Source organism: Ochotona curzoniae, unplaced genomic scaffold, assembly GCF_017591425.1.
Source record: "Ochotona curzoniae isolate NIBS_2020 unplaced genomic scaffold, NIBS_Ocur_1.0 contig_1976, whole genome shotgun sequence".
Lineage (NCBI taxonomy): Eukaryota > Metazoa > Chordata > Mammalia > Lagomorpha > Ochotonidae > Ochotona > Ochotona curzoniae.
In genome coordinates, this window is record NW_024465279.1 from 2,283,484 (window position 1) to 2,291,750 (window position 8,267).

General features: G+C 40.3%; 1 long non-coding RNA gene across 1 annotated transcript; it reads left to right on the forward strand.

Moving 5' to 3' along the window:
• The first annotated feature begins 631 nt into the window (after positions 1 to 631).
• On the forward strand, positions 632 to 8,025 carry LOC121150023. The gene is made up of 3 exons (XR_005882919.1): positions 632 to 789; positions 6,717 to 6,755; positions 7,911 to 8,025. It is a non-coding gene; the product is annotated as an uncharacterized LOC121150023 (long non-coding RNA).
• Positions 8,026 to 8,267: the final 242 nt, after the last annotated feature.

Consider the following 8,267-nt stretch of genomic DNA (forward strand, 5'->3'; position numbering starts at 1 on the left):
CTCAGCCTCTGCCGACGTGGTCATTTTGGGAGTGAATTAGTCCATTTCTCTCTCTCTCTCTAGTCTTGCTTTCAATAAATCCAACTATATACTACCTATATGAAGTTTACTTCACTGGTCAAATTCCACACAGACTATAAGACTAGCTGGAAAAAATGTATTTATATACAAATGGAAACCAGAAATAAGCTGGTATAGTTATAACGTTAAAAAAAAGTTAAATTGGAGACCCAAAAGAAGCAAAGGAGAATTGCTGACATTTGCAGCAAAAGGGATGGAACTCGAATACATCACATTGTGTGAAATAAGCCAGATACATAAAGGATCCATAGCCGACGTTCTTGCACCTAGGCAGAAGGTAAAACCAAAGGAAGACTACAGAGCGGCTTCCACATAAACACAGGATGTTTATGAATAGAGACTGGGAGAGGACAGGCAGAGCTCTGATTTTAAAAAGCTGGAGGAATTTACATGGTTTCTGGGTAACAGACAATGCAAGATGTTAATGATAGGGAGTAGAATACATGGGAACTTTTTTGACTCGTGAATATAAAGCTGCTCTGAAATTAAAAGTTGGGAAAAAATAAAGTTGCACACTTAATTTTTAAAGTTAATTTATTATTTCTTTTCAGGTTTGAACAAGAAAAAGATTTTTAAAAAGGCTGCACAACATTGGCTTCTAGGTTTCTTCATTGGTTTTCCTATCCTCATCATAGCCATTACAATATTTGTGATATGGAATGGTTTAAAAAACCGATTCACCAAAGAAGAGGAATCTGCAAGTAACACGTAAATTGAATTTGTGCTCTGAGTTACACTTCAGTTTTGTCTCGATCTAGACAAGTTTAAGGCACTATCTAGAAGAGCAATACAAGGCTGGCATCATGGCCTATCAGCTTAGAATGAATCTGGCATCCCATATGGGCACTGGTTCTAGTTATGGCTGCTTCACTTCCAATGAAGCTCATTGCTAATCCTGGAGTAACCTACTTGCTTCTAGCTTTGGCCATGACCAGCCCTGACCATTGCGAGCATTTGAGAGTGAACCAGAGGTTGAAAGATTCTCTCTGTCTCTCCATGTTCCTGCCCCTCCTTTCCACTCTCCCTCATCTGCTACCTCTCTCCCTGCCACATTCTCTCCCCCCACCCCCTTCCTTTCCCTTTTCCCTCTTCCCGTCCTATCTTTGTATCTCTGCTTTTCAAATAAATAAGTGCATGTCTTAAAAAAAGAATAACAATAGAATTTACTTAGATTTTGGGTACTGTCAATATTTATTCTGATTGGGTTTGATAGCTGTTAAAAACCATTTCAAAGATGCAGATATATGACAATATAACTTAAATAATCCGCCATAGTCATCGTCTACTATAAAGAATACAAATTCATCCAACTCAAGTGATTTCAGATGCTCTAGAAGTTATCACAGCGTGATCTGTGTCATCTGTGGAAGGGCTAAGGTCATGTACTACAAATAAAGATTTAGGGGTTTGACCACAGTTGAATTTCATTTAGTTTCTGTGGTTGCCTCATGCTTAAAAATATTTCAGCGTAAAGTTTTTAGAAGGCAATTTTATAATTTATCCTGCACTTTTGAGTAAAATAATAGAAAACAGAGAGAACAAGAGAAAATATCCACTTGTTCGTCACTGGCACCAACCAAATGTTGGCCATTTTATCAATTTTTACAAAATGAACCCCTTTAATTACAACTGAAATTTCCGTCTGTGTGATATTTCACCCTCCCTCCAGAGAACAAGATCCACACTGGGAACTGATATATAATGCCTATTTTTATTCCATGTGACTACATCCACTTAGCATATCTAACATCCTTTTCTACAAATTTTCAGTTATCTAGATTTTCATTTATTTGTATTTCAGTGTCTAATTCTAGTCTGTTTGGCTTCTTTGTTGTTGCTTATGGTCAGCGATCTCAAAGGTGTTTCTGTTTGATGACCAATTTGAGAAAATGTAACCTTTGATTTCATCACAATCTGTAGATATGTGTTGCTTTAATATTGATTTTACTTTGTGATTATTATTATTAGAAAGGCAGATTTACAAAGAAAGAAGGAAAGACAAAAAGAAATAGAGATCTTGCCTCCAGTGGTTGACTCCACAAAGGGCCACAATGACCAGAGCTGAGCTGACCTGCAGCCAGGAGACTCTTCCAGATCACCCACAAGGATGCAGGGTTCCAAGGCTTTGGACCGTCCTCTTCTGTTTTCCCGAGTCATAAGGAGGGAGATGGATCAGAATTGAATCAGCTGGGACATTTCAACCAGTGTCCGTAAGAGATGCTGGCACTTGCATGCAGAGGATTAGCTAATTGAGCCATCACACCAGCCCCTACTGTTTTTATATTATTATGCTCTGCATTAATTCTCACTCTTTGACTTTAATGCTTTGCTTTTGAACTTTACTCTTCCTCGTTTTCTAACATAATTATTAAAGCTGAAACTATCCTGTTTTAAATAATTTTCTCTGTTGCCTTCAGTCTTAAAAAGTTAGAACTTTCTGGTGTGTGTGTGTGCGCGCGCGTGCACATGGGTGTGAGGCACAGCATTTATGCTGCCTTCTAGAGTGTCCTCATCTTTTATCAGAGTGTGGAATCCCTTCCTGTTTTCCACTCCCATGCACTCTCACTCTAGGGGTGTAACAGGTAGCAGCTAAGAGATAGGGTTATTCCCAGCTTATCTGAGAGACTCAGGTTGACGCCTGGGTGTCTTGAATTTGCACTGGCTCAGTCACATTCTTAGAATTATAAATATGAACTATTTTGAATCTGTTCTTGGATTTTGTGACACGCCAATGCCAAGAGGAGCCCTGCTGCTAAAAAGGTTCTCCAAGGGCCCAGTGTGGTAGCCTAGTGGCTAAAGTCCTCGCCTTGAAAAGAACTGGGATCCCATATGGGCACTGGTTCTAATTCCGGCAGCTCTACTTCTCATCCAGCTCCCTGCTTGTGGCCTGGGAAAACAGTGGAGGACGGTCCATAGCCATGGGACACTGCACCTGTGTGGGAGACCTGGAAGAGATTCCAGGCTCTTGGCTTCGGATTGGCTTAGCTCCGGCTGTTGAGACTGCTTGGTAGGTGAATCAACAGATGAAAGATCTTCCTCTCTATCTTATCTCCTCTGTGTATATTTGACTTTCTGATAAAACTAAAATAACCCCCTTTTTTTTTAAAAACTTCTCTAATCCAGCTTGCCAATGGGTGTGGAGCAATCATGCCTGAAATCATCTTTCCAGGTATTTGGGGATGCATCCAGGAGAAAAATGGGATTCCTGTCCCATGGTGACTTCCCCACTGACACTGTCATTGCGCAGAATGAATCTACTGCTTAGAACTGTTTCAGAAACTCAAGGAAGTATTTTTGGCAACAGTGTTTTGACTTTGAGGTGAATGTAAGCCATTTATATGCACATGCTGGGGCTTCTCATACTGGTTTGTGGTTTACATATTCATGCTTGCAACATAGACATGTCTTCAACTAATTTAATTAAAACCAGTGATTATAATTATCTATCAGGCAGCCCAAAAGTCAGAATCCAGGAAATCTATCCTGGTCTTCCATGTGAGTTACAGGTGTCCAAGTATTGTAGCCAGCACCCACTGATTGGCAGGTATGTTAGCAGGAAGGTATATGGCCAGCAGGAGTTGGTCTGGATTCCATGCACTCTGACATAGGGTGCTCACATTGCAAGCGGTAACTAGCTATGCCATGACTATAGTCTTTTATGGTCACTCCTGAATGATAGATCACGTGGCCATCTAATTTTAGACGGACAATGCCTTCTGTCGTCCCTTTTATGAAATACTTACAGATTCTGACGTTTTGCACGGTGGTTCCCACAACTGGACATACTAGTCCATACTCTGAAGGACTTCGCCGTTGCTGAGCTCACAGACCTCAGGACTCTCTCTGGGCATCTAACTTGGTGGTTCTGGCAGTTGTTGCTTTCCGGGCCTCCCAGTTACATCGTTTTAATTCTGGGAGGTTCCTGGTCTGTGCTTGCCTCTGCTTTACAGATCTCCATAATATAAACTTCAGGCAGAAAGATGGTTAATCTAGAACTTACCCTGCTTCTTCTCCTGTCTCAGGGTTCAGTATACTGCATTTCATTTGTATTTACCCATTTTTCAGGCAGGAGGGGAAGTCTGATCTGGTACTTTATTTTGGATGTAAATGAAAGTATGTTGCCTTCCATCTCTTGCGTAGTTGGATGGGAAGCAGAGGTAGAACTTGACATCAGGCACCCTGACCCCAGATACAGTCATCCCAAGCAGCAGCATAACCCCTGTGTCCAACATGTACACGACACACTCTCAGACATGGAGAGAATGACAAATGTAGTAGAATTGAATACTTCATATTTGATAAAGCAGACAACTCATGTTAATGTGGCAAAATGATCGCTCCACGAATGCTACTGAGACAAAAGTATACTGAAAAATAAATTTGAATCATACACAATAATGTAACAATAATTATATCTCAGATGCATTTTTAAGTATAAAAAAGCAAAGCCTAAACCATACCAGAACAAACCATAATGAAACTTTCTATAATAATAGATTTGGGAAAGTCTTTTTAAGAATGTGACAAAATGCAAAGACCATAAATTAAAAAAAAATAATTGATTAATCCCTTAAGTATCTGCATCTCACATTTAAATTCCTCAAATAACTATTTTATTTCTGAATTCTTACATTAGGTCATGTTCTGGATTTATGGGTTCTATTTCTGTGAAGATCTCTATGCAAATTCTGCATATACTGTGATATGCATTACAAATACATATATATTATGTTTTTATGTTTACTCCTCTTAAAGTCAAAATATTTAACACTATCAATATGCATGGTGTTCAAGATTTTGTGATATCATAAAATGGGATTCAAAGCCATACTTCATAATATTTTGAGGCTTACTACCCTCAGAAACGATTTTTTTTTCGTCTGCATACACTCATTTATCTGTGAAATCCAAGGCCCCTTTTAAGAATTTTATGGTTCCGGTGTCACGGGTGATATGGTCCTTCCTGCCTGCCAGGTTTGCGTGAGTTGCCGGAGTATCAACATGCACGTGTCTAGGACCTCTACGCTGGAAAGTATAAATGTCCAGGCTCTAGTCCAGCACATGTTCAACTCCCTTGGATAATTCTGCATGTTCTCCTTCCTCAGCTCCCGTTTACCTGCGAGCTTAGACATTTTGTTGCTCAATAGCTTAATACAATCTAATGATGTAGCTGCAGTTTTACACTGTGTTTAAGTTTTGTGGCATTCCTTGTGAAGAAGGAAAAGGGGAAATTATTTTGCCAGGCTGTTTTATCAGATTATCCAGATGTCAGTATCGGTTTTAATATGTATAATGAATAGAATGTATCGTTATTTTGTAGATAATGGATGAAAGTAAATGTTGAGATACAAAGTTAAAACTCAGACATTCAGGACCAAATATATTTTTAGTGCTTAGAAATAATAAGGAATAAATCAATCCTATACTTTCCCAATGCTATTCTCGCTGTAATATTTCACATATGCTTGTTTATGAATGAAGTATGTGAGAAAATTAAAACATAATTTGTTTGCATCTTTGTGACATTTGAGCTTTTTTAAAAAAATACTTTATTAATTTTTGCTGGTAAGTCAAATATGCAGAGAGGAGGAAAGACAAAAAAGAAGAGCTTTCGTTTGTTGATTCACTCTGCAAGTGGCTGTGATGGCCAGAGCTGAGCCAATCTGAAGCCAGGAGCCCAGAACTTTTTCTAGGTCTCTCGTGTGGGTACAGGGTACCAAAGCAGGTCCCAAGCCGATTTCATTTGCTTTACTCACGATCTTACTTTATTCTAGTTATCCTGGTCTCCTGTCTGTTCTTATATAAATGTATTCTTAACACATATGTCCTCCTTTCAAAAACATTTTTTAAAAAGATTTATTTTTCTTGGAAAGGCAGGTCAGATTCATGGACAGAAGGAAAAACAAAAAGAAAGATCTATTCATTCCTCAAAGGGCTGCAACATTTGGAGCTGAGGCGATCTGAAGCCAGGAGCCAGGAGCTATGAGCTTCCTCCAGGTCTCCCACATGGGTGCAGTACCCCAAGACGTTGGGCCATCCTCTACTCTTTTTCCCAGGACACAAACAGGGAGCTGGATGGGAAGCATGGCTGCCAGGATTAGAACCAGTGCCCAAATGGGATCCTAGTGCATGCAAGGCAAGTACCTTAGCTATTAGGCTACCACTCTGGGCCCTGGGTGTTGTTTTAATGGTAACTTGCATTAGGGTTGATGCAATGGCTCAACTGGCTAATCTTTCACCTTTAATTGATGGAATTCCATATGGGTGTTAGTTCAGGTGCTGACTGCTCCGCTTCCCATTCAGCTCACTGCTGTGGTAGTGAAGGCAGTAGAAGATGCCCCAAAGCCCTGAGCCTCTGCACCTGCATGACAGACCTGGAAGGAGCTCCTGGCTCCTGCCTGCAGCCTAGCCCAGCCCTGTTTGAGGGATGAGCAAACAGATGGATTCTTTCTCTCTCTCTCTCTCTCTCAAAATCTACCTTTGCAATAAAAATAAAGAAATCTTTATAAAAATTAAAAAAATAGTAACATCTTATGAAAGATCAAATATTGCTTATGAGGTATCCTAGCTTTCATTTACAAACTTGGTTAATTCCTTAGTATGAACCGCAAACATTATGTTCAATTGTTTTTTAGATCAAGCTCAGAGGTTAGCATTCACACAGCTGTGGACAAGTAAGTAAATGATAAGTTTTGGGAGATTTTGTTTGTGCTCTTTACAATGCGTGTGGAAAACTAAGGATTAATGGACATTTCCCAATGAATTTCTAAATATTTTTGAATGACCTCAATTGGCAGCACACCATGTATAGGTTACTGGCATGTAGTAATTTAGCTTCTAAGCAATTAATCCTTTTTTTTTCAGTGATTAAGTTAGAAGTCTAATTGGAAGAAACAAATTGGCTGACTGCAGGAGATAAAATCAGTAAAATTAGTAAATTAAAAAATTTTACAGAGAACTCAGAAATGACCTGACATGGGTTTTGCTACTGTGCTAGTTATGTTAGCTGGTAAATACATCAAATTTAATTGATTGTGAGAAAAATCCTGAATCTAGATATAGAACATACTCCAGTATTCATGAATTGAGGCTAGCCGGCTTTGCTGTTTCTGAGTTACTGATAGAGTCCGTTAAGTCTCTAGTAACATTCCTTTTCTTGAATATATTGTACATTGCCTGGAGAACAGTGCAACATTTAAGTGTATGTGTTCAGTGTACACTGATCAATATGGGCGATCGGCGTTATCAGCCTTTCCACGCCTTTACTTTTCTTCACGTTCGGTGCGCGCACTCTCTTTTCCAGTTTTTTCAGTACGTTTATTGTGAACTGTAGTCACCCTGTTGTGCTGTGGTACATCAGGACTTATTGCAGTTAAACATTTTTGTTACCTAGTGCATGTTTTCTTTTGGGTTCCTGGGGAGGAGATGTGACCAAATAGAAATGGGGGGACAGTGCTCTCTTAGGCAACTGACAGAGCTTATTTCCAGGGTTCCAGTTCTTATATGCTTAGTAAAACAATAGTTCAGACAGAACTCAGGATTCGGTCATGTCTAGGAGCAGGGAGTTCAAGGAGGCTGACAAGGCGCCTTGGTCAGAGCACTGATGAAATGGGGACTAGATAAGGAGTGCCGTCTGTCCTTGGGTTACTAGACAGAGCACAGATGTTCGTCTATCCTCAAGGAGAGCATGGAAGCACATCCAGGGACTCAGTGGGGACAGGAGTGCACAGACAATCATACAGGTTTACATGTGTGCTTTTCATCGAACAGCACCCCACCCGTGTTGGTACCAGTGTCTTGACCAGGTGTTTTCCTGCCCTCTCTCACAGTGACTAGCAGTTCCATCTGGAGACAATCGAAATATCAAGGGGGTCACTAAGAAATGGAAATTCTGCCTTTCCTAGCCTGCTCACAGCCAAAGGAAACAATAAACCGAGCGAGTGTGGACTAACCTGAGTGTCGAATGTCTGATTTTCTTTTCTAGTTACTCCAACTCAGAATTCAGCCGATTTCAGAGCCATTAACTCAAGATAGCGGTCCACCTTGGGGACCTGGAGCCTGGAGGAGCCCGTGAGCTCCTCCTTCATTCCTTGAGCTTTTTCCTTCTCTCCAAAAATCTGGCCGGCCTGCCACCTCGCCACCTCTCCCTCTCTGTCTCCCCCACCTCCCAAAAACCTGTTTTTTTT